The sequence below is a fragment of the Pleurodeles waltl genome, chromosome 1_1, assembly GCF_031143425.1.
Source record: "Pleurodeles waltl isolate 20211129_DDA chromosome 1_1, aPleWal1.hap1.20221129, whole genome shotgun sequence".
Classification (NCBI taxonomy): domain Eukaryota; kingdom Metazoa; phylum Chordata; class Amphibia; order Caudata; family Salamandridae; genus Pleurodeles; species Pleurodeles waltl.
In genome coordinates this window covers 221370072-221396807 of record NC_090436.1, presented here as the reverse complement: position 1 = coordinate 221396807, position 26736 = coordinate 221370072, and the positions used below count along the sequence as shown (strand labels likewise).

General features: G+C 48.6%; 1 protein-coding gene across 2 annotated transcripts in view; it reads left to right on the top strand.

The window, feature by feature from the left end:
* The window catches only part of NUP155 (nucleoporin 155), a 546729-nt gene that overhangs the window by 375893 nt on the left and 144100 nt on the right, over window positions 1-26736 (top strand). The window lies entirely within an intron of this gene.

The window sequence follows — 26736 nt, the reverse complement described above, 5'->3', positions numbered from 1 at the left end:
CCTGGAAGACTGGCAGGAGCAATACTTGAGGGGTCCTCTAAGTAGCCCCCAGAATGCATAGGATCATGCCACCAATGCTGGCATTAGTATTGGGGTGTGGTTCTGGCATGTTTGATACCAAACATGCCTAGGTTCACAGTTAACATTATGTAGCTGGACATAGGTAGTGACCTATGTCCAGTACAAATGTAAAATGGCCTCCCCACATTCATGAAGTCCAGGAAAATGGAACTGGAGTTTGTGGGGGCACCTCTGCTCATGCCGGGATGCCCTCACACATAGGACCCTGCCCTCTGGGCTAGGAGGGCCGCCCATAGGGGTGACTTACAGTGACCTGCTGCAGAAAGCTGAAGTGAAAGGTTGCATGCACCTTTTCATGCAGGCTGCAATGGCAGGCCTGCAGACACATTTTGAATGGGCTCCCATGGGTGGCATAATACATGCTGCAGCCCATGGGAAACCCCTGGTGCCCCAATGCCCTGGATACCATATACTAAGTTTAAATGGAGATAGCACAGTCACTGGGGTCCTGGTTAGCAGGATCCCAGTGCACACAGTCAAAACATACTGAAAACAGGCAAAAAGTGTGGGGTAACCATGCCAAAAAGAGGGTTCTTTCCTACACTTATGGGGTTTACCAGTTGACATTGGGTACACATGCTGCAGAAACGTCTGATATCAGAGAATACTCCTGGCCAATAAAAGCGTCTAAGGAGGTACTCCTCCATCTTTTCCCTGCCATAGTGTCCCCCTCCTGCCTGAGTATGTGCCAAATGTAAGACCTGTGGCCGAAAGTTGGTGGGCACCAACAATTGAATGATAAGAGCTTTCATCTTTTTAATGGCTCTCTACAAAAGACCTTTCTGTACTCAGAAATATGGTCCTACCTGTCCTTTCTCTGAGGTGACAGCTGAGGCCCAAGCCCCTGTCTTAGGGAGGGATCTTCTTTTTGGCACACCCGAAAACTCATTTGGGCTAGTCAGCACCGATACAACTGTGGGAGGAGGAGAGGATTTATTAGTGCCATGAACCTTCTCTTGTTTCTCATTTTTTTACTTCAACTTATAATGCCTCTCTCCTTACCCCCCTTCAATCTGTTCCTCCTGAAATGGGGCCTCCCTTAACCATTTACTTTCATCTTCTTTTGGACACAAAGGTGGTCATTACAACCCTGGCGGACGGTGTTAAAGGTGCGGTAATACCGCAAACAGGCCGGCGGACAAAAAAAGGGAATTATGACCCTGGCGGAAACCGCCATCAAAGACCGCCACTTTAACACACCGCCCGCCACGGCGATACAGACAAGCAGCGCGGCGGTCACCGCCAACAGACAGGCAGAAGACAATGTACGGCCCATAGTATCACAACCCGCCACCTTTTCCAGGGCGGATTCACCGTGGATAAAAACACGGCGGAACCAGTTTCTGCAATGGGAAAACGCGCACCTGTACACATCCCACGAGGAAGTTAGGACTCCATGGAGCCGGAATTACAAATCCTACCGGCCCTTGTATTCCTACTCATCTACGAAGAGCAACGCCGGCGAAGACAACGGTGAGTACTGCACCTACGACATAGGGGAGGCAAAAGTTAGGGGGACACACACGCAACACCCCCACCCTCGCATAGTACAACACACACACACCAATGCATTCACAAAAATCTCAGGAACAACCCCCCCCCGGAAGAATGCAAAGACAAAACGAAATCAGTTCAAACATTGTAATGTATCAATATACATGTCTCAAAAATATACAGATATATCATTAAATCAGTCAAAAGTATCTACATTACGAGAAGTAGTGCAGATATGCACATATCAATGTCCGTGCACCACTAGTCCAAAAATGCATAGGCGAGGCCCACAAAAGATACCTGTCCACAAACGGAGAGAACACTGACGGGGCATCAGATAGAAATACTACAGGCACCTCAGGGGGAAGGGAAGGGGGGGGGTACCTCAGCCGGATGACGGCAAAGCCAGATCCACGACGGGGCTCCATGCCCATTGATGTATCCTGGGGAGTGCAAAGCCACCGTCTCTCAAGTCTCTACAGTTGGTGGGTTGCCCACTGGACCATCCTGGGGAGTGCAAAGCCACAGTCTCTCAAGTCTCTACAGTGGGTGGGTTGCCCACTGGACCATCCTGGGGAGTGCAAAGCCACAGTCTCTCAAGTAGATAACAGCCTCCACTGGTTCTGTAGGGGGACTGGTGCCCAGACTGGATTAGTCTCCCCGTGACAGTTCCTGTCCCGTCACTGTCCCATCTGCACATGGGATAACGATGCGTGATGTGGCGGCCTTTTCATTCTTCCCCGGTGCATGCCCTGTTCAGCGGTGCTTTGCCATGGCGGTTCTGGACTGTTCAGCGCTGCTTTGCCATGGCGGTCTCTGGACTGTTCAGCGCTGCTTTGCCATGGCGGTCTCTGGACTGTTCAGCGCTGCTTTGCCATGGCGGTCTCTGGACTGTTCCGCGGTGCTTTGCCATGGAGGTCTCTGGACTGTTCAGCGGTGCTTTGCCATGGCGGTCTCTGGACTGTTCAGCGGTGCTTTGCCATGGCGGTCCCTGGACTGTTCAGCGGTGCTTTGCCATGGCGGTCCCTGGACTGTTCAGCGGTGCTTTGCCATGGCGGTCCCTGGACTGTTCAGCGGTGCTTTGCCATGGCGGTCCCTGGACTGTTCAGCGGTGCTTTGCCATGGCGGTCCCTGGACTGATCAGCGGTGCTTTGCCATGGCGGTCTATGGGACTGGGCATTGGTGTGTGGCATGACGTTCTCTGGACTGGGCATTGGTGTGTGGCATGACGTTCTGTGGACTGAGCATTGGTGTGTGGCATGACGTTCCCTCATTGCCCTGCGGGGCTGTGGCAGCTGGGGCCCTCCTGGGCACTGACTCCGGCGGTGGTCTCCTGACCAGTGACGATACTTGGGCCCTCCTGGGCTATGACTCCGGCGGTGGTCTCCTGACCAGTGACGATACTTGGGCCCTCCTGGGCTATGACTCCGGCGGTGGCGTTGGTCTCCTGACCAGTGACGATACTTGGGCCCTCCTGGGCACTGACTCCGGTGGTGGCGGTGGTCTCCTGACCAGTGACGATACTTGGGCCCACCTGGGCACTGACTCTGGCGGTGGCAGTGGTCTCCTGACCAGTGACGATACTTGGGCCCTCCTGGGCACTGATTCTGGCGGTGGTCTCCTGACCAGTGACGATACTTGGGCACTGACTCTGGCGGTGGTCTCCGGACCAGTAACGACAGTGCTGGCGGTGGCGTCCCGACCGCCGGGAAGGATGCCGCCCTTCTCCGCCGTGATGCTCACACCAGGCTGTGCAGACTTCCTCTGGTCCTTCCCCACCTTTGGAGGAGTCACATCTGCCTCTGCAATCCCCCTGGAACCTCTGTGAGTTGTTTTGCCTCTAGGAGTCTTCACAGGGTCCCGTCTGCCACTTTCCAATTTCAGAGCCTTTACAGGGGGTGGGCTGCCAGTGCCTTGGCTCCGGGTCACACTGCCTGCCCTGGTGGCCGGTGCACTCCACACGCCTTGAACAGGCACCACTGGTACTGGAGGCTTTTTGGCTGAGGCGCTACGACGGGACTGATGAATTGGGGGGAGGGGGGGGGGGCAAAAAGGTCAATTTTGCAGAGGGACAGTTTCTGACTAACACTGGGATGGGTAGTTGGAGGGGGTCTGGGAGTGGAGGAAGAGGAGGTGGTTGTAGGAGGTGTCACTTTAGGTGGTTTGGGTGCAGGTGCAGGTACTGGAGGCTGTCGTGAGGTGGATGGTTGTTGGGTGTGTGGTTGCCGGCGTTTGTGTACTTTGGGTGGGGACGTCACAGACACACTGGGAGAGGACACAGGGGACGTATAAATGTGAGTGAAGGTGGTGAGTGCAGGTGAGCGGGTTGTGGTGCTGGGTGTCTTGGTGCGATTCCTGGTGCCTGTAGATGTAGTGCATGCAGGTGAGAGTGTAGACGACACTGGGAGGGAGGAGGCAGACGACGACGAGGGGGACACAGTGGAGGCAGTGTGTGTTGGTGTGTCTGCATGTGGGTGATGCTTGTGTGTGTGCCTGTGGGTTGTGTGGTGCCTATGTTTGCCAGAGCTTCCCTTGGGTGTTGACGTGTGTGCATGCTGGTCTGTAGGTGTGATTGGGATGGGCTGGGGTACAGGGGATTGGGTCTGGGTGGAGGAGGTTGGAGGGGGGGAGACTAGACACAGGGACAATGGCTGCCATCAGTGCTGAGTCCAGAGATTGCAGGGTTCGCTGAAGGGCAGCCTGACCAGAATGAATGCCCTCCAGGAATGCATTACCGTGTTGCAACGCCCTTTCTACACCCTGGATGGCATTCACAATGGTAGACTGCCCAACAGTGAGTGACCTGAGGAGGTCAATGGCCTCCTCACTGAGGGCAGCAGGGGTGACTGGGGCAGGGCCTGAGGTGCCTGGGGCGAAGGTGATGCCCAACCTCCTGGGTGAGCAGGCACGGGGCGAACGCTGAGGGGCTGCTGGGAGGGGAGGTGGCGGCTGTACCTGTAGAAGTGGGTCGCACAGATGGTGCCGCCACCACAAGGGAGCTCCCATCGGCGGACGAGTCCGTGTCGCTGGTTGGTGATCCGGTGGCCGACGTGAAGCTCCCCTCGCCCTCCGTCCCACTAGTGCATTCTGAGTCAGTGGTGTGGCCCTCCATGGCCATGTGGGATGCAGCTCCTTCGTTCTCCGGTGCCACTGTACCTCCACCTGATGATGCTGATGCACAAAAGAACAGGGAAAGCACAAAAAGGGCGGGGGGGAGACAGAAGAAGAACAGGTTGAGTGCATGGCATACCACTACCGTTGGCGGACAATACAGACACAGCTGCCCCCTGCACTATGCCGTGCTCCTGGCCTCTGCAGATGCAATTCCTGGGATGTGGCCTACATGGCTATGGTGGACATCTGCACACATGGATGTCACAGGGGCATCTATACCTGTACTTGGCACTATACTGCGGTGGGGTAGAGTGCCACATGGCCTGCATTACAGAGGGGCCTAGTCTACGTATTTCTGCCTGGCCTAGGTACACCCACAGGCCTCCTTCCCCACCCAGACCCCTCCACTGCGCGCAAAGTCCGCAGAATGAGGTTGTACTCACCCCCTTGTGTCTGCTGTGATGCCCTCAAGCACCCATCCAACTCAGGGTAGGCCACCGCCAAGATCCAGAACATCAGGGGGGTCATGGTGCGACGGGCACCCCTCCCAAGTTGAGAGGCTATCCCCAGCTGAGCCTCCGCCGTCTTCTTGCTGCAGCGGCGAATGTCCTCCCATCTCTTTCGGCAGTGGGTGCCCTGTCTCTGGTGGGCCCCCAGGGTCCGGACGTCCTTGGCGATGGCACGCCAAATGTCCTTCTTCTGGTGGGCGCTGACCTACATGACATGCACAAGGGAAGAAGAGAAGCCATTACCAACTGCACCGTAGGTGTAAGTGTCCCCCCTCCCTACCCTTGCCATTTGGCACATGCATTCATGTTCCCTGAACTCTGCCCCCTTCCCTCTTACAACCAGCCCTCTCCACCCAGGCCTAGCCCATACAACGTGCTCCCTGTGTACTTACCTGTTGGTCTGGAGGACCGTAGAGTAGCGTGACTTGGGGGAGGACCCCGTCTACTAGTTTCTCCAACTCCTGAGCAGTGAAGGCAGGGGCCCTTTCCCTAGACGCAGCAGCCATCGTCGCTTCCAGACCGAGGTCACAGCAGCACTTGTAGTGTAGGTCCTCTCCTGTCGAAGGTCAGGTATCTAGTGATTGAACAGATAGAAAATGGCTGTGACGTCCGCGGCGGTGCGTATCATCACCGCCGGGGCACTTGTTCATTGGCTCCTGGGACCCATAGGGTCCGATGTTAACCAATGCAGCATTGCGCCGCGGTCTACGACCGCCTACTGCGACGGTGTGCAACACCAACGCAGTTACCCCACAATCCCATTGTCCCAGTGTAGAGGTCAGGCAGCCGCCATTTCAGGGGCCCACATGGCTTCATTTACTTCTGCGTCACACATAGCTATGCTTACACTCAACACACATGCAGGAAGGGTTTCGTGTTTGGTGTCGTCTTCTGTGTAACTGTGGGTACATACCTTGCTAAAAATTGACTCGGTCGTCGCTGTTGTCCTTCCTAGGCGCCGTCAGCTGGGACATTTGAGAAGATGGCGGAATCCTCCAGTGTACCGACCACTGGTGGACCTGTTGACAGTGGAGGAGCGACATGTAATCATCACCTACCGGTTTGACCGTGCCACAATCCAGGAACTATGTACCCAGTTGGAGCCAGACCTGATGTCACCAATCCGCCATCCCACTGGAATCCCCCCTGACGTGCAGGTGCTGTCAGTGCTCCATTTCCTTGCAAGTGGCTCTTTTCAGACAACAGTGGCCATGGCATCAGGGATGTCCCAGCCTATGTTTTCCAACGTGCTGTCCAGAGTATTGTCTGCCCTGCTGAAACACGTAAGGAGATACATCATTTTCCCTGAGGTGGAAGATTTGGCTACAGTGAAAGGTGACTTCTATGCCCTTGGACATATCCCCAACATCATAGGTGCTATTGATGGGACCCATGTAGCTCTGGTCCCCCCCCACAGGAGTGAACAGGTGTACAGGAACAGGAAGAGTTATCATTCTATGAATATCCAGATGGTCTGTTTGGCAGACCAGTACATCTCCCAGGTTAATGCTATGTTCCCTGGCTCAGTTCATGACGCCTACATCCTGCGGAATAGCAGCATCCCTGATATGATGGGTCAACTCCAGAGGCACCGTGTGTGGCTATTAGGGGACTCTGGTTACCCCAACCTGTCCTGGCTATTGACCCCAGTGAGGAATCCCAGGACCAGGGCAGAGGAACGGTACAATGAGGCCCATGGGCGGACTAGGAGGGTGATCGAACGCACCTTCGGCCTCCTGAAGGCCAGGTTCAGGTGCCTCCATATGACAGGTGGTTCCCTATTCTACTCACCGAAGAAGGTGTGCCAGATCATCATCGCCTGCTCGATGCTTCACAATCTTGCATTGCGACGCCAGGTGCCTTTTCTGCAGGAGGATGGTCCAGATGACTGTGTTGTGGCAGCTGTGGAGCCTGTGGACAGTGATGATGAGGAGGAAGCTGATAAAGAAGACAACGACAACAGGGAGTCAGTCATACAGCAATATTTCCAGTGACACACAGGTGAGAAAATTTTCTTTTTTCCCATTACATTCACTGTCACACGTCTTCCTCTATCCTGTGTGTAATTTCATAGCATTATTTGGTAACTGAGTTGTTCCTTTCCATTACGGTTTCACAGGTGTGGTTACCAACTTGTGTCATCTGCATGCATCCTTCAAGGACTTGTGATGTGTGACATAGGTATGTTGCCTTTACAAGTAGAAACGCATTTTGACACTGTCATTGATAATACATATTACCAAATCATAGACTGACTCAAGATTGTTTTGTGGTTCAAGGATGTTTATTGAAGTGCTCAAAAATGGAGGGGGGTTGTAAAATGGTGAGGGGTGATGGTGGAGGAATGTCCATGGCAGAGTCCAGTCTATTAGTCTCACAGGTACACTGCCCATATGGGCATAGGAAGTGGAGCTGGGGCAGTTTAATTATGGACAGGATAACAAAGTGGGACAGTGGGAGGACAATCAGGGTGGTCTCATTTCCTGGCAGGGGTCTTTCCATCTTGCTCTGTTCTGTTCCTGGATCTCAGGGCCCGCTTGCTTGGTGGTTGTCTGCCTGCAGGGGGTGGGGTGCTGGTGTGGTGGTCCTGTGGCGGGGCGTCCTGTCCACTAGCGGAGGTGGTGGGCAGTTCATCGTCCTGGCTAGTGTCAGGGGCCCCTTGGAGTCCCACGGTGTCCCTCAAGGTCTGCTGAATGTCCTTCAGCACCCCTACGATGGTGCCCAAGGCGGAGCTGATGGTCCTGAACTCCTCCCTGAACCCCAAATACTGGTCTTCCTGCAGGCGCTGGGTCTCCTGAAACTTGACCAGGACCGTCGCCATCGTCTCCTGGGAGTGGTGGTATGCTCCCATGATGGAGGAGAGGGCCTCGTGGAGAGTGGGTTCCCTTGGCCTGTCCGCCTCCTGTCGCACAGCAGCCCTCCCAGTTCCCCTGTGTTCCTGTGCCTCCGTCCCCTGGACCGTGTGCCCACTACCACTGCCCCCAGGTCCCTGTTGTTGTTGGGGTTGTGGGTTATCCTGGGTTCTCTGTAGTGGTGGACACACCGCTGATTGACCTGTCCTGGGTACGGAGGTTTGGGCCCGCTGGGTGGGTGATGTGCTGGTGTTACCAGAGGGTGGAAGGTCAGTGTTGGGCTGTGCCTGTGCAAGGGGAACCGACTGTCCAGAGGCCCACGATGGTCCGGGCTGGTCCGGGCTGGTCATCAGGATCCAGTAGGGCAGAGTTGCTATTGTCACTGTGGGCCTCTTCTGTGGGTGGAGTGGAGTTGTCTGGACCCTCCGGGATGGTGACGGTCCTTCGTGATCCTGCAGGGGCATAAGGGCATGATTATTGCATGTGTGTGTGTCATGGTGTGCAATTGGTGGCTCACCGTGTACCCCAGTGCAAGCATTCCTGTGTGGGGGCTTGTGTGATGATGGTTGGGGGGGTGTTCTTGGTATGTGCAGTGAGCATGCTTTAGTGATGGGTGTCCATGCTTAGTTGTGTCATGCAGGGCTTGGTGTTGGTATGTGTGGTTTGTGTTATGAGTACATTAGTGAGGATTTGGAGTTATAGGGGAGGCGGTGAGGGTGGGGGTGTGTGATAGCATGCAGGTAGGGTGGGGGATATGATAGTTGAGATTTAACTTACCAGTGTCCATTCCCCCACCGACTCCTCCGAGGCCCTCTGGATGCATGATGGTCAAGACTTTCTCCTCCCATGTTGTTAGTTGTGGGGGAGAAGATGGGGGACCGCCGCCAGTACGCTGAACCGCAATGTTGTGCCTGGAGACAACGGAACGCACCTTCCCCCGTAGATCGTTCCACCTCTTCCTGATGTCCTCCCGATTTCTTGGATGCTGTCCCACAGCGTTGACCCTGTCCACTATTCTGCGCCATAGCTCCATCTTCCTGGCTATGGATGTGTGCTGCACCTGTGAGCCAAATAGCTGTGGCTCTACCCGTAGGATTTCCTCCACCATGACCCGGAGCTCCTCCTCGGAAAAGCGGGGGTGTCTTTGGCGTGACATGGGGTGGTGTGGGTGATGTGTGGGGTGGTGTATGTGTTGATGAGTGTGGTGATGTATAGTGTTGTGTGGTGTTTCGTGTGTGGAAGTAGTGTGGGTGATGGTGTTGTGTGCCTCTGTGTGGTGGTATTGTCTAATCTGTGCTATCTCTCTGGCCTTCGTCTCAGATTTTTGGTCGTAGGGGTTTGTGGGTGATGTGGGTGTGTGTTTTATATTGTATTGGGTGTGTGGGAGTGGTGTTTGTATGTGTATCAGGTGTGTGTATTTGGAATTGTCCAATGGGGCGGTGTTTTGGAGATGTGTGTGTATTTTGAGCGCGGCGGTGTGTACAGCCAATGGAATACCGCGGTTGAAAGACCGCCGCGTGGATTCGTGGGTCGTAATAGCATGGGCGTGTTTCTGTTGGCGTGGAGGTGGAGGTTTTGTATTCCCCAGTTTAACACTGACCTTTGGTGTGGCGGACTTGTGTGGGTGTCTGAATTTCGGCGGATTCCGAGATGTGGGTCATAATAGCTGTGGCGGAATGCCGCGGCGGTGTATTGGCGGTCTTCTGCTAGGCGGTAAGCGCCTTTTACCGCCAATGTTGTAATGACCCCCAAAGTGTCCTAGAGTGCCGGTAAGCTAGGGTAATCACTACCAATTATGAATTCTTCTGCTAAATGGGGAATACATCCGACCTTGAGGTTTTTCTCATATCCCCTCTAGTTCAGTCTGATTTCTGCTACAGGGTATTTCTTAAAATCCTCATGGACACAGGTTATCATTACTATCTCCCCTTTTTTTCCATTGATGGGCAGTTACCATATCTGTACTAACAACCGATTGTCTCTATCCCGAATCAACTAGGGTTTTTACTCGGTGCTGGTTTACCTCTATCACTAATGAGTATCCCAGAGCCCTACCTTCTGTATATAGTACTCTGCCTCTAGTGACCCCTACTTCCATTGATTCAGGACTGGGAAATGTCTGTGGGCAAGTCCTAGCTATATGTTCCCATTCCGTGCAACTGTAACATTGGGATCCATGACCAGGTTCCCTAAGAGGTGGGCGGCTGGGTGGTGGTAGTTCAGAGATATTCCTACTGGGGGTTCTTTCCGTCGGGTTTGATCTCCGCGTGGGAGAGGAAAAGGAAGGTCCTTTCGAAGGTTAAGTTTTAAACTCAGCAGACCGATGAAAGGCACACGCTAGGTAAGTAGTCAATTTAACGGGTGTTGGTTGGAAGACCATCTAAATATTGTTCCAGCATGATTTTATTTAATATTTCCTCTTATGTTGCTTCTTCTGGCTTTAGCCATCTTAATCCCATTTCCTGAACTCAAAAGAAATAGGGCTCTGGGATTCTCTGGGGAGACCCACTTGATTTTCCTGATCTTCATACAGTAGTGGTTGCTGTCGAGTCCGAGCCTTTCAAAGATTTCTTTTTTAATCTCATCATAAGGTGTGTTACCCCCAGGATTGGTGGCCTTATACGCAGTCTGTCGGTCGTCCGTAAGAAGGGGCGCAACATATTGACCCCACCAGTCTTGGGGCCAAGTAGCAGAAACAGCGAATCTTTAAAAATTTGGTAAAGAATGTGTCAGGGTCTTCCCCTGTTTGATATTTTTGTAACACTGAGCTTAGTACGCTGGCGTGGATCTTGGAGCTGGCAACGGTGTCTGTAAGCTTTTGCAAGGCAGTTTCATGCACTAGTTGGTTGTTGGCCATTGCTGCGGCTTGTGTTTTAAGGGCATTCTGTAGATTCTCCCTGTCCTGTTGTGCCTCCTTCATCTGTCCTTTGATTACAAACTGGAGATGTCTGTCCTTCTGCCCACTGGGCAACCACATCCTCCAGTGTGAGTTTTTGTTCCATCTTCCCCACTTCATATATCTTGTTTAATCCCACCATTCTAGCGGGGATTACATGTGTAGGAAGTTGGCTCTGTATATACTATCTCAAAGGGAGAGCTAGTGTGCACAGAGTCCAAGGGTTCCCCTTAGAGGTTGATAGAGGCAAAATTAGATAATTCTAATGCTCTGTTTTGTAATAGTGTGGTCGAGCAGTAGGCTTACCAGAGTGTAGTGTTAAGCATTTGTTGTACACACGCAGGCAATAAATGAGGAACACACACTCAAAGACTTAACTCCAGGCCAATAGGTTTTAATATAGAAAAATATATTTTCTTAATTTATTTCATAACCACAAGATTCAATATTTGAGGTAAGTACATAAAATGTAAGGTACTTTACACAGATAAGTATAGAACTTTGATTTAAAACAATAGTACACACATTTTTGGTTAAAATGGTAATAAGCTATTTTAAAAGTGGACACTGCAAAAATCAATAGTTCCTGGGGGAGGTAAGTTTGGTTAGGTTTCTCAGGTAAGTAAAGCACTTACACAGTCAGTCTCCTGAGCATAGGCAGCCCACTGTTGGGGGTTCAAGGCAACCCCAAAGCCACAGCACCAACAACACAGGGCCAGTCAGGTGCAGAGGTCAAAGGAAAGCCCAAAACACATGGGTGCCTATGAAGAACAGGTGTGCTCCAGTCCTAGTCTGCTTACAGGTAAGTACCTGCGTTCTCGGGGAGCAAACCAGGGTGGTTTTGTAGAGCACTGGGGGTGGAGGGGGGGGGGGGGGAGACAAGCCCACAAAACACACCCACAGTGGCACAGGGGCTGCCGGGTGCAGTAGGCAAAATAGGCATCGGGTTTGCTATAGAAAGCAGTGGAGGCACATGGGGGTCACTTAGGTGATGCAGGCAGGGCACAGGGGGGCTTCTCGGGCCAGCCACCGACTGGGCTAGGATGCGGTGCGCCTGCTGGTCACTCCTGCACTGGTAGGTAGTTCCTCTCGGTCCTGGGGCTACGGGTGCACTGATTGGTCCAGGCGTTGGGTTCCTTTGTTACCAGGCAGTCGCGGTCAGGGGGAGCCTCTGGATCCTCTCTGCAGGCGTCGCTGTGTGGGTTCCGGCGGGGGGTCCTCTCAGGGTGTCCACCTCATTGGAGTCCCCTGGGAGTTCTCTCTGCGGTGTTGGTTGTCCTGGACTCGAGCCAGGGGCGTTGGTGCAGAGTGTGAAGACTCAAGCTTCTGGTGGGATGTGAGAGTCTCTTTAAAGTTGTTTCAAAGTTGCAAAGTTGTTGCAGTTTCTGAACAGTACTGCTGTTCTCTGGAGTGTCTTGGTCCTTAAGGTGTAGGGCAGTCCTCTGAGTCCTCAGAGGTCGCTTGTCCCGTCGGATGCGTCGCTGTGCAGGTTCTTTGATTCTGGAGACAGGCCGGTAGGGCTGGGGACACGTAAGTTGGTGTCTCCGTCGTCTCTAAGGGGCTTTAAGGTCAGCAGTCCTTCTTCTTTCTTCAGGTTGCAGGAATCTGACTTCCTGCGTTCAGGGTTTGCCCCTAAGTACTAACTTTAGGGGTGTGTTTAGGTCAGGGGGCAGTAGCCAATGGCTACTGTCCTTGAGGGTGGCTACACCCTCTTTGTGCCTCCTCTCTGAGGGGAGGAGAGCACATCCTTATTCCTATTGGGGGAATCCTCCAAACTCAAGATGGAGGATTTCTAAAGGCAGGGGTCACCTCAGCTCAGGGCACCTCAGGGGCTGTCCTGACTGGTAGGTGACTCCTCCTTGTTTTTCTCATCATCTTCTCAGGACTTGCCGCCAAAAGTGGGGGCTGTGTCCTGAAGGGCGGGCATCTCCTCTAGCTGAGATGTCCTGGGATGGTGTAACAACAGGCAGAAGCCTTTTGAGGCTCACTGCCAGGTGTTAAAATTCCTGCAGGGGGAGGTGAGAAGCACCTCCACCCAGTGCAGGCTTTGTTACTGGCCACAGAGTGACACTCACCCCATGTGGGCAGAAACTTGTCTGGTTGTGGCAGGCTGGCAGAAACTGGTCAGCCTAGCACTAGGAGTCGGACTGGTATTCACGGGGCATCTCTAAGGAGCTCTCTGGGTGTATTTTTCAATACATTCCACATGGGCATCAGTGTGCATTCATTGTGCTGAGAAGTTTGATACAAAACTTCCCAGATTTCAGTGTAGCCATTATGGAACTGTGGAGTTCGTGTTTGACAGACTCCAAGACCATATACTCTTCATGGCTACCCTGCACTTACAATGTCTAAGGTTTTGCTTAGACACTGTAGGGGCATAATGCTCATGCAACTATGCTCTCACCTGCGGTATAGTGCACCCTGCCTTAGGGCTGTAAGGCCTGCTAGAGGGGTGACTTACATATGCTACAGGCAGTGTGAGGTGGGCATGGCACTCTGAGGGGAGTGCCATGTCGACTTAGTCATTGTCTCCCCACCAGCACACACAAGCTGCGAGGCATGTGTGCATGTGCTGAGTGAGGGGTCGCTAGGGTGGCATAAGACATGCTGCAGCCCTTGGATACCTTCCCTGGCATCAGGGCCCTTGGTGCCAGGGGTACCATTTACAAGGGACTTATCTGTGTGCCAGGGCTGTGCCAATTGTGGGAACAAAAGTACAGTTTAGAGAAAGAACACTGGTGCTGGGGCCTGGTTAGCAGGGTCCCAGCACACTTTCATTCATAACTAGCATCAACAAAAGGCAAAATGTTAGGGGGTAACCATGTCAAGGAAGGCATTTCCTTACACGTTAGGCCGTTCTCACTGTCGTCTGTTTCTATTACAATTAACGATCAGAAAGGCAGTCAGTAGATTTCTCTTAGGGGTTCTGTTTTATTTTGTGAGTATATATATTCATTCGATGGCATGTGTAGCTGCAGATACACATGCTGTGCACATCCCGCCATCTGGTGTTGGGCTCGGAGTGTTACAAGTTGTTTTTCTTCGAAGAAGTCTTTTCGAGTCACGAGACCGAGGGACTCCTCCCATTTCGGCTCCATTGCGCATGGGCTTCGACTCCATCTTAGATTGTTTTTTTTCCGCCATCGGGTTCGGACGTGTTCCTTTTCGCTTCGTGTTTCGGGTCGGAAAGTTAGTTAGAATCTCGGAAAAATCATCGGTATTGTTTGCGTTTGGTATCGGGTTAGTTACAACAGATCGACACCGACTTTTGAAGAGCTCCGGTGGCCCTTCGGGGTTTTTTCGATCCCCCGTCTGGGCCTGGTCGGCCCGGCCACGTGTCTCTTCAAGGCTGATGGAACGGACCCCATTCCGCTTCTGCCCAAAATGCCATAACAAGTATCCATATACAGATCAGCATCTGGTCTGTAACTTGTGTTTGTCGCCGAACACAAGGAAGATACTTGTGAAGCCTGTCGAGCGTTTCGGTCCAGGAAGACACTGAGAGACCGAAGAGCAAGGAGACTGCAAATGGCGTCGGCGCCGACAGGACAAGAGCGTTTCGAGGAGGAGGAAGAAACATTCTCCATCCAGGAATCGGACTCGGATGAGATCGATCCCGAAGAAACGCCGAAAACCGTGAGTAAGACGTCGAAACACAAAACTCAAGAAAAAACCACTAAAGCCCAGGGGACGCCACCGCCAACAGGCCATGGCTTAACCCGAAAAATAGGTGACCGATCATCGGCACCGAAAAAGGGCACGCTGGGGGCGAAGTCATCCGACTCCGGTCGAGATACCGCCACACAGCAATCTCGGGCTCGAGATAGTGGCTCCGAGCAGGTTCGGCACCGAGATAGCGGCACCGAAATGGGTCGACACCGAGAGACCACGATGCCGAAAGTAAAGAAGGTTTCGTAGGAACCGAAAAAGGCAGCCGAAAAGGTTTCGATACCGAAACATCCGGCCTCGGAACCGAAAACAAGTTCCTACACTGAGGAACAAGGACTGTCCACACAAATGAAGACCCATAGATTTGGACAGGAATTAGAAACAATAGAGCCAGACTATACACAAAGAAGGCTCCATATCCAAAAAGAAACAGGGAAGATCAGTACTCTCCCTCCGATTAAAATGAAACGCAAACTTGCCTTTCAGGAAAAAGACAAGCAGCCACAGGCAAAGGTGGCTAAACAAGTAACCCCGCCACCATCTCCACAATGCTCTCTGCAACCATCACCGGTAGCCACTCCACCAATGATGCAATCCCCAACTCATACAGGAATGAGTCAAGATGACCTTGACGCATGGGACCTTTATGACGCACCAGTGTCAGATAATAGTCCTGAATGTTATCCAGCTAGACCGTCGCCACCAGAGGATAGTACAGCCTACGCACAGGTGGTGTCGAGAGCAGCGGCATTTCATAATGTCAGCCTGCATGCTGAGCCCATTGAAGACGACTTTCTTTTTAACACACTGTCGTCCACACACAGCCAGTATCAAAGTCTTCCTATGCTACCCGGAATGCTAAAACACTCCAAACAAGTGTTTGAAGAGCCTGTAAAAGGAAGGGCCATTACTCCAAGAGTAGAGAAAAAATATAAACCGCCACCAACAGACCCCGTGTACATCACACAACAGCTAACACCGGACTCAGTTGTAGTAGGGGCAGCGCGCAAAAGAGCGAACTCACATACTTCAGGAGATGCACCACCTCCAGATAAAGAAAGTAGAAAATTCGACGCAGCAGGCAAAAGGGTTGCGGCACAGGCAGCAAACCAGTGGCGTATTGCCAATTCACAGGCTTTGTTGGCCAGATACGATAGGGCCCATTGGGACGAAATGCAACACTTTATAGAACATTTGCCCAAGGAGTTCCAAAAGAGAGCGCAGCAGGTAGTAGAAGAAGGACAGAGTATCTCCAACAATCAGATACGGTCAGCAATGGATGCTGCAGACACAGCTGCTAGAACTGTCAACACAGCAGTAACAATAAGGAGACATGCATGGCTGCGTACATCAGGATTTAAACCAGAAATACAGCAAGCTGTGCTGAATATGCCATTCAACGGACAGCAGTTGTTTGGGCCGGAGGTGGACACTGCGATCGAAAAACTTAAAAAAGACACTGACACGGCCAAAGCCATGGGCGCACTCTACTCCCCACAGGGCAGAGGCACATTTAGAAAAACACAGTTTAGAGGGGGGTTTCGAGGACAAAGCACAGAACCCACAACCTCACAAACAAGACCCACTTACCAGAGCCAGTATCAGCGGGGAAGTTTTCGGGGACAATCTAGAGGGGGACAATTCCAAAAGAATAGAGGAAAGTTCCAAAGTCCCAAAACTCCTCAAAACAAGCAGTGACTTCCAAGTCACACATCCCCAACACATAACATCTGTGGGGGGGAGACTAACCAAATTTTACAAACATTGGGAGGAAATAACAACAGACACTTGGGTCCTAGCAATTATCCAGCATGGTTATTGCATAGAATTTCTCAAATTCCCTCCAAACGTCCCACCGAAAACACACAATATGTCAAAACAACATATAGATCTTCTAGGACTAGAGGTTCAGGCGTTGCTACTAAAAGGAGCAATAGAATTAGTACCAAAACACCAGAAAGGAACAGGAGTTTACTCTCTGTACTTTCTCATACCCAAAAAAGACAAGAGTCTGAGACCTATATTAGATCTCCGAACATTAAATACCTACATCAAATCAGATCACTTTCACATGGTGACATTACAAGACGTAATCCCACTACTCAAACAACAAGACTACATGACAACACTAGACCTAAAGGATGCATATTTCCATATACCGATACATCCTTCACACAGAAAGTACTTAAGGTTTGTACTCCAAGGGATACATTACCAATTCAAGGTGTTGCCATTCGGAATAACAACTGCGCCAAGAGTTTTTACAAAGTGCCTGGCAGTCGTAGCTGCACATATCAGAAGGCAACAAGTACATGTGTTCCCGTACCTAGACGATTGGTTAATCAAAACCAACACGCTAGAAAAGTGTTCACAACACACAAAGTATGTCATAGAAACCCTCCACGAGCTAGGTTTCTCAATCAACTACACAAAGTCACGCCTTATACCGTGTCAAACACAGCAATACTTAGGGGCGACAATCAACACAGCAAAAGGGATTGCCACTCCAAGTCCACAAAGGGTTCAGGCATTTCAAAAAGTAATACAGGCCATGTATCCAAAACAAAAAATACAAGTCAAAATGGTGATGAAACTCCTAGGCATGATGTCCTCATGCATAGCCATTGTCCCAAACGCAAGGTTGCACATGCGGCCCTTACAACAGTGCCTAGCATCACAATGGTCACAGGCACAGGGTCAACTTCTAGATCTGGTGTTGGTAGACCGCCAAACATACACCTCGCTTCAATGGTGGAACAGTATAAATTTAAACAAAGGGCGGCCTTTCCAAGACCCATTGCCACAATATGTAATAACGACAGATGCCTCCATGATAGGGTGGGGAGCACACCTCAATCAATACAGCATCCAAGGACAATGGGACACTCACCAACAACAGTTTCACATAGATCACTTAGAACTATTGGCAGTATTTCTAGCGCTGAAAGCATTTCAACCCATAATAAGCCACAAACACAATCTTCTCAAAACAGACAACATGACAACGATGTATTACCTAAACAAACAGGGAGGGACACACTCAACACAGTTGTGTCTCCTGGCACAAAAAATATGGCATTGGGCGATTCACAACCACATTCGCCTAATAGCACAATTTATTCCAGGAATTCAGAATCAGTTAGCAGACAATCTCTCTCGGGATCACCAACAGATCCACGAATGGGAGATTCACCCCCCAAATACTGAATACTTACTTCCAGAGTTGGGGAACACCACAAATAGATCTATTTGCAACAAAGGAAAACGCAAAATGCCAAAAATTCGCATCCAGGTACCCACAAGATCAGTCTCAGGGCAATGCGTTATGGATGAGTTGGTCAGGGATATTTGCTTACGCTTTTCCCCCTCTCCCACTCCTTCCATATCTAGTAAACAAGTTGAGTCAAAACAAACTCAAACTCATACTAATAGCGCCAACATGGGCAAGACAACATTGGTACACAACACTACTAGACCTTTCAGTAGTGCCTCATGTCAAACTACCAAACATACCAGATCTGTTAACGCAACACAAACACCAGATCAGACACCCAAATCCAGCATCGCTGAATCTAGCAATCTGGCTCCTGAAGTCCTAGAGTTCGGACACTTAGACCTTACACATGAATGTATGGAGGTCATAAAACAAGCTAGGAAACCTACCACTAGACATTGCTATGCAAATAAGTGGAAAAGATTTGTTTATTACTGCCATAATAATAAAATTCAACCCTTACACGCATCTGTCAAAGACATCGTAGGATACTTACTACATTTGCAAAAGTCAAAGCTAGCTTTTTCTTCCATTAAGATACATCTTACAGCAATTTCAGCTTACCTGCAAATTACGCACTCAACTTCTCTATTTAGGATACCAGTCATAAAAGCATTTATGGAAGGTCTAAAGAGAATTATACCACCAAGAACACAACCAGTTCCTTCATGGAACCTCAACATTGTCTTAACACGACTCATGGGTCCACCTTTTGTGCCCATGCACTCTTGTGAAATGCAATACTTAACATGGAAAGTTGCATTTTTAATCGCCATCACATCTTTAAGAAGAGTAAGTGAGATTCAAGCATTTACCATACAAGAACCATTTATTCAAATACACAAGCATAAAGTAGTTCTACGGACAAATCCTAAATTTTTACCAAACGTCATATCACCGTTCCACTTATATCAAACAGTAGAATTACCAGTGTTCTTCCCACAGCCAGACTCTGTAGTTGAAAGAGCACTACATACATTAGACATCAAAAGAGTGTTAATGTACTACATTGACAGAAAAAAACTAATTCGAAAAACAAAACAATTATTGCTTTCCAAAAACCTCATACAGGAAATCCAATTTCTAAACAAGGCATTGCTAGATGGATAGTTAAGTGCCTTCAAACCTGTTATCTTAAAGCAAAAAGAGAACTGCCTATTACACCAAAGGCACACTCAACTAGAAAGAAAGGTGCTACCATGGCCTTTCTAGGAAATATTCCAATGACCGAAATATGTAAGGCAGCTACATGGTCTACGCCTCATACATTTACCAAACACTACTGTGTAGATGTGCTAACGGCACAACAAGCCACAGTAGGCCAAGCAGTACTACAAACATTGTTTCAAACAACTTCAACTCCTACAGGCTGAACCACCGCTTTTGGGGAGATAACTGCTTACTAGTCTATGCACAGCATGTGTATCTGCAGCTACACATGCCATCGAACGGAAAATGTCACTTACCCAGTGTACATCTGTTCGTGGCATTAGTCGCTGCAGATTCACATGCGCCCACCCGCCTCCCCGGGAGCCTGTAGCCGTTTAGAAGTTGATCTTGAACATCTGTATATTTGTAAATATATTACTTTAAACTACATTATGTACATTACTCCATTGCATGGGCACTATTACTAGCATACACAACTCCTACCTCACCCTCTGCGGGGGGAAAACAATCTAAGATGGAGTCGACGCCCATGCGCAATGGAGCCGAAATGGGAGGAGTCCCTCGGTCTCGTGACTCGAAAAGACTTCTTTGAAGAAAAACAACTTGTAACACTCCGAGCCCAACACCAGATGGCGGGATGTGCACAGCATGTGAATCTGCAGCGACTAATGCCACGAACAGATGTACACTAGGTAAGTGACATTTTCCATATATATATATATATATATATATATATATATATATATATATATATATATATATATATAATATATATTTTCATTCGATGGCATGTGTACCTGCAGATAAACATGCTATGCATATCGATTCCGACATCTAGTGTTGGGCTCGGAGTGTTACAAGTTGTTTTTCTTAGAAGAAGTGTTTTAGAGTCACGGGATCAAGTGACTCCTCCTCTCAGTTCCATTGCGCATGGTCACCGACTCCATTGTTAGATTGTTTTCTTTCTGCCGTCTGAGTCGGACGTGTTTCCTCTCGCTCTGAAATTTCAAATCGGAAAACTTTAGAAAACCTTCTTTTTCGTCGGTATTGTATCGATTACGTTCCTCATCTAGCATCGAAGCAGTAGTACCTTTGGAAAATTACTTTGTTCGCCCTTCGTGGCGTGCGCGCCCAACTCTGGCCTATTCGGGCCGACCTTGTGGAGAGCCTCATGGATCGGACTCCATTCCAATTCTCTCTGTGCCACGTTAAGTACCCATACACAGACCAACATCTGGTTTGCAACCTCTGCCTTTCTCCAGACCATCGGGAGGAAAACTGCGAGGCCTGTCGATTGTTCCGATCGAAAAAGACTCTGAGACCAAAGAGCAAGAAGGCTGGAAATGACGTAGAAGAGCGGGGAACATTTCAACATTACCGAAGAGGAACAGACGCAAACAGCGGTCTCTATCTGAGACACTGAGTCGGAGCAGGAATCCGAAGAAGATAGTTCCATCACAGCCGGCCTGCATGTGAGTACGTCTGCCCCTGCACTCCTAGACAAAAACAAAAGAAGGCCTTGTGTATACTACTGCCAGAAGGCCATGGTTCAGCCCAGAAAAAGACTGTCTGTGACCGATCCTTGTGTTCAGCACCGAAAAACCTCAGACTTCGGAGTCGGCAAAAAATATCCAAGGCTCCATTTCAGAATCCAACAAAAAAAACAACTATTTTTGGAGTCGAAAATGAGAAAGACTGTTTCGGAGCCGAGATCTTCCTCATCATTTTCGATACCGAAAAAAACATCAAACTTCGGAACCGAAAAAGACACATTATGCAGAGGACCAAGGACTTTCCAAAAGACTTTGAGAAAGCCATAAAACCTCTGAAGAAGAGTCCGAAATTGAACCAATCCTGCAAATTATGGATGAGAGACAATCTGGGATACACATCCATAAAGAAATGGAGAGAATCATTACAGCACCACCACTAAAGACAAAGAGAAAGCTGGCATTTCAAGAGGAATTGGACACTGCACAGCCCCCAGCTAAAGTGCCAAAACAAAAAGAGAAGCTAGCACCTCCTCAGTCTTCTTCTCATTCTCCGCACCTACCTACCTCTCCTCACACCAGCCCTACACCAGTGCATTCTCCACCACATTCGTTTGATTATCAGCAAGACACTGTTGATCCATGGGATCTTTATGACCCTGATCCCATCCCAAGCAACGACCCAGACACCTACCCCTCTAAACCATCTCCACCTGAAGATACTACAGTATACAATCAGGTGATAGCTAGGGCTGCAGCCTATCATGGGGTAACAACGAATGCAGAATCATTAGAGGAAGACTTTCTGGTTAATACATTATCCTCAACGCATTCCAGGTACCAATGCCTGCCAATGCTACCAGGCATGGTAAAGCACGCAGACCACATTTTTTATGAGCCTGTGAAAGCAAGGATAATCACACCTAGAATAGAGAAAAAGTATAAGCCTGCACCCTCTGATTATATCACCCATCAGGTGCCTCCCGATTCATTAGTGGTTAGTGCTGCACGAAAGAGGGCAAATAGCCAGTCCTCAGGAGATGCACCCCCTCCTGATAAGGAGAGCAGGAAATGTGACTGCAGGAAAGAGAGTGGCATCCCAGGAAGCAAACCAATGGAGGATAGCTAATTCCCAGGCACTACTAGCCCGTTACAATAGAGCCCATTGGGATAAGATGCAGGATATCATACATCATCTCCCAAAAGAGCACCAGAAGAGGGCACAACAGGTAATAGAGGAAGGGCAAGCTATCAGTAACAACCAAATAAGGTCTGCCCGTGATGCGGCTGATACAGCTGTAAGGAGTGTGAACAAAGCAGTTACTATTCGTAGACGTGCATGGCTGCGCTCCTCTGGTTTTAAACCAGAAATCCAACAGGCTGTGTTAAACATGCCTTTTGATAAGAAACATCTTTTTGGACCAGAGGTAGACACAACAATAGAAAAAATACGAAAGGACTCAGATACAGCCAAAGCAATGGGTGCTCGCTATTCTACACCATATATAAGGGGTCATTTTGTAAGCCTCAGTTTCGAGGAGGTTTTAGCCCACAATCCTCAGAGGCATCAACCTCACGAGCAAAACCAACTCATCAAACCCAGTACCAGCGAGGTTGGTTTAGAAGCACATATAGAGGACAATAATCTAGAAATAGAGGTAAATTCCAAACCTCTAAACAACCAGCAAAACAACTAAAACAGTGACTTTCCTTACTCCCTTCCACTCCACACATCTCCTGTTGGGGGAAGACTACAACAGTTCCACGCACATTGGGAAAATATCACAACAGCCAACTGGGTGTTATCAATTATCCGCAAAGGTTATTGCCTAGAATTGATAAACATTCCCCCAACTATTCCACCAAAGTATCAAAAATTAACCCCAGTTGTGTTACAACAAAAGGTTAAATCTCTACTACTCAAACAAGCAATAGAGTTAGTTCCACAGTCTCAACTAGGATCAACTCACTGTACTTCCTAATTCACCAAAAAGATGGTACCCTCAGGCCAATATTAGACCTCAGGCCACTAAATCTCTATATCCTATAGAACATTTCCACAAGGCAACTCTGCAAGATGTTATCTTACTACTACAAAAACAGGACTTTATGACCGCATTAGACCTCATAGATGTGTATTTCCACATACCCATCCATCCAGCCCACAGAAAATACCTCAGATTTGTTATACAAGAAAAACATTACCAATTCAAAGTGTTACCTTTTGGCATAACAACAGCTCCAAGGGTATTCACAGAGTGCTTAGCATTAGTAGCAGCCTACCTAAGGAGACAAAATATCCATGTATTTCCATATCTAGACGATTGGCTAATAAAATCAAGCAATCGTACACAATGCCAAAATCATACACAGTACGTGATAGAGGCTCTGCACACCCTAGGGTTTTCTATAAACTACCAAAAGTCACACCTTCAGCCAGCACAAATACAACCGTATTTAGGTGCTATCCTAAGTACTCAACTAGCTCTAGCATATCCAAATACACAAAGTATACAAGCTTTTCAAAATCTAATTCCACTTATACACCCAAATCAAAAATACACTGTAAGATTTGTCATGAAAATACTAGGAATGATGGTGTCTTGCATTGCAATAGTCCCACATGCAAGATTAAACATGAGGCCCTTACAGCAGGGCCTTGTACAACAATGGTCACAAGCACATGGTCAGCTTCAAGATCTAGTGTTGGTAGACAGCCAAACACATATGGCCCTTCAATGGTGGAATCGTAGCAATTTAATGAAGGGGCGGTCATTTCAGGATCCTGTGCCTCTGACCATAATTACAACAGATGCATCAATGATTGCTTGTGGAGCTCACCTAAACAATTGCAACATTCAAGGGCAATGGGATGTCAAACAGAAACAGCTACACTTAAACCATTTCGAGTTATTAGCTGTGTTCCTTGCCCTCAAAGCCTTTCAACCTCTTCTCAAACAGAAGAATGTTCTTATGAAAACAGACAACATGACAACCATGTATTATCTCAACAAGCAGGGAGGACACATTCATGTCATCTGTCCCTTCTAGCCCAAACAATTTGGAAATGGGCAGTTCACAATCCAATTCATCTGTTAGCACAGTACATTCCAGGGATAGACAATCAGTTGGCAGATGTCCTCAGCAGAAATCACCAACAAACACACAAATGGGATATTCACCCTCAAGTACTTCAAAAGTACTTTCAAAAGTGGGGCACACCAAACATAGATCTATTCGCAAGAAGCAAAAATACAAAATGCTAAAACTTCGCATCCAGACACCCACACCCTCTGTCCAAGGGCAATGCTGTATGGATCAACTGGTCGGGGATATTTGCTTACACTTTTTCCCCTCTCCCACTACTTCCATTTCTGGTCAGCAAACATCAGACATCTCTCACCATGATACTCATAGCCCCCACGTGGGCACAACAACATTGGTACACAACACTCCTAGACCTGTCAGTAGTACCTCAGTACAAACTTCCAAACAGACCGGATTTGATAACACAAAACAAAGGATAAAACTCAACTTAGAGATTTGGCGTCTGAAGTCATAGAATTTGGATACTTGCAGCTTCCATTAGAATGAATGGAAGTTCACAAACAAGCATGCAAGCCTACAACTACACAATGCTATGCTAACAAATGGAAATTATTTGTTTATTACTGTCAATATAAAAATATTGACCCACTTACAGCATCAATGCAAGATGTTGTATGCTATCTACTTCATTTACAGAAGTCAAATTCAGCTTTCTCATCTATTAAAATTTATCTTACTGCCATATCAGCATATTTGCAGACTATACAACGTACCTCTCTTTAGAGTTCCAATTATCAAAGCCTTCATGGAAGGACTAAAATGTATTATTCCACCTAGAACACCACCAGTTCCTGCTTGGAATCTGAATGTTGTACTCACAAGACTAATGGGCCCACCTTTTGAACCCATGCATTCCTGTGAGATTCAATTCCTAACCTGGAAAGTTGCTTTCCTAGTAGCGATTACTTCATTAAGAAGATGTAGTGAAATACAGGCATTCACTCTGGAGGAACTCTTTTTCCAAGTGCACAAACATAAAGTTGTACTTAACACTAATCCAAAATTTCTGCCAAAGGTTGTATCACCTTTTCACATGAACCAAACAGTGAAATTGCCAGTCTTCTTCCCACAGCCAGTTTCAACTGCAGAAAGAGTCCTTCACTGACACCCTCGAAGAGGAGCAGGCACAGACAGTAGTTTCGATCCCAGATTCCGACTCCGAACAAGGATCAGACGACAACAGCCAGCCAATAGCAGCAGCACAATATGTGAGTACACCTACCTCAACACCCACTTTTGAAAAATCAAGGAAGGCCTTGGGTGCATCACTGCTGTCAAGCCAAGGTTCCGCCTGAAAAAAACGAACCGTCCATCAACCCCTGGGTTTCGACGCAGAGAAAGGCCAAAACACTTCAACAGGCGACGCCTATTTCAGTGTCTGAGTCAAGCAAGAAAACACGAACCTCAACCTCCAAACCTAGCCGACGCCCACATTTTTCAGATCCAGAAACAATGCGATCGGCTTTGGAGCCGAAAATTCGGCAACTAGCTTCGGGACCGAAACACTTTGGATCCACTTTGGAGCCGAAAACATCATCCTATACAGAAGAAATAGGTTTTTCTGCACAAATAAAACATGTGCCGAAAACATCCACTGAATATTCCTCTAAAGGCACAAAACTAAACTCTGAACATCAAATAAAGGATATTCATCCTATTTTGGAGGTTATAGACAGCAAGCAGAGAAGAATACAAATCCAGAAAGAGACTGGAAAAATGATTACTTCTCCACGTCCACAGACTAAAAGAAAGCTAGCATTTCAAGAAACTCTTGATACTGCCCCACCACTGGCAAGAATTTTCAAGCGGAAGGAAAAGCCAAAACCTCTTCAGTTTTCTCCACCACATTCACCACAGCTTTCTTTCTCACCACAACCTGTTACTCCACCACCACTACTGACACCATCACACTCCCATACTTATTCACAGGGAGACACTGTAGACCCCTGGGAGATGTACGATTCGGATCCTATACCGTCTAATGATCCAGATCTCTATTCTACTAAACCATCCCCACCGGATACTGTAGTTTATAACCAAGTTATGTCTAGGGCAGCTGCATACCATGGGGTCCATATGCATGCAGAACCTTTAGAAGAGGATTTTCTTTTTAATACACTATCCTCAACACATAAACAATGCCAGTGCTTAGCAATGCACCTGGCATGCTTGGCACACAGAGAAAATATTTAAAGAACTAGTTAAAGCTAGGGTTCTAACTCCAATGATTGACAAGCAATGCAAGCCTGCACCAACAGATCCAATCTACATCACACAACAATTACCACCAGATTCTATTATGGTCATTGCAGCCAGGAAGTGTGCTAATAGTCAGTCTTCAGGGGATACCCCACCCCCTGACAAAGGAAGCAGAAAATGTGATGCTGCGGGAAAAAGAGTGGCAACACAGGCAGCCAACCAATGGCATATTGTCAACTCCCAGGCCCTGTTGGCGAGATACGTCAGGGCACATTGGGATGAAATGCAAGAATTCTTGCAATACCTACCCAAAGAACACCAAAAAAGGGCGCAGCAAATTGTAGAAGACGGTCAGGCCATAACAAATAACCAGATTAGGTCTGCTCTAGATGCAGCTGACACTGCAGCTAGAGGAATTAATACCAGCTTCACAATCAGACGACATGCATGGTTGAGATCCTCAGGTTTTAAACCTGACATACAACAGGCGGTGCTTTATATGCTATTCGATAAACAGCATCTCTTCAGACCAGAGGTAGACATAACCATTGAAAAACTGAGGAAAGACTCTGATACTGCAAAAGCCGTGGGAGCCCTTTATTCCACACCTTTCCGGGGTTCCTTTCGGAAACCACATTTTAGGGGAGGTTTTAAAACCCAAACTGCAGAGGCTTCCACCTCCCATTCAAAACAAGCACAGCAGTACTATTCAAGAGGGTCATTTAGAGGTTCTTGCAGAGAACATAATCTCAGGGTCAGAGGAAAATTTACAAAATCTAAGGGTGCTTCCACACCCACTAAACAATGACTTCCCAAACATCCCACAATCCCATATGTCTCCTGTGGGAGGAAGAGTGCAACAATTCCATTCTCACTG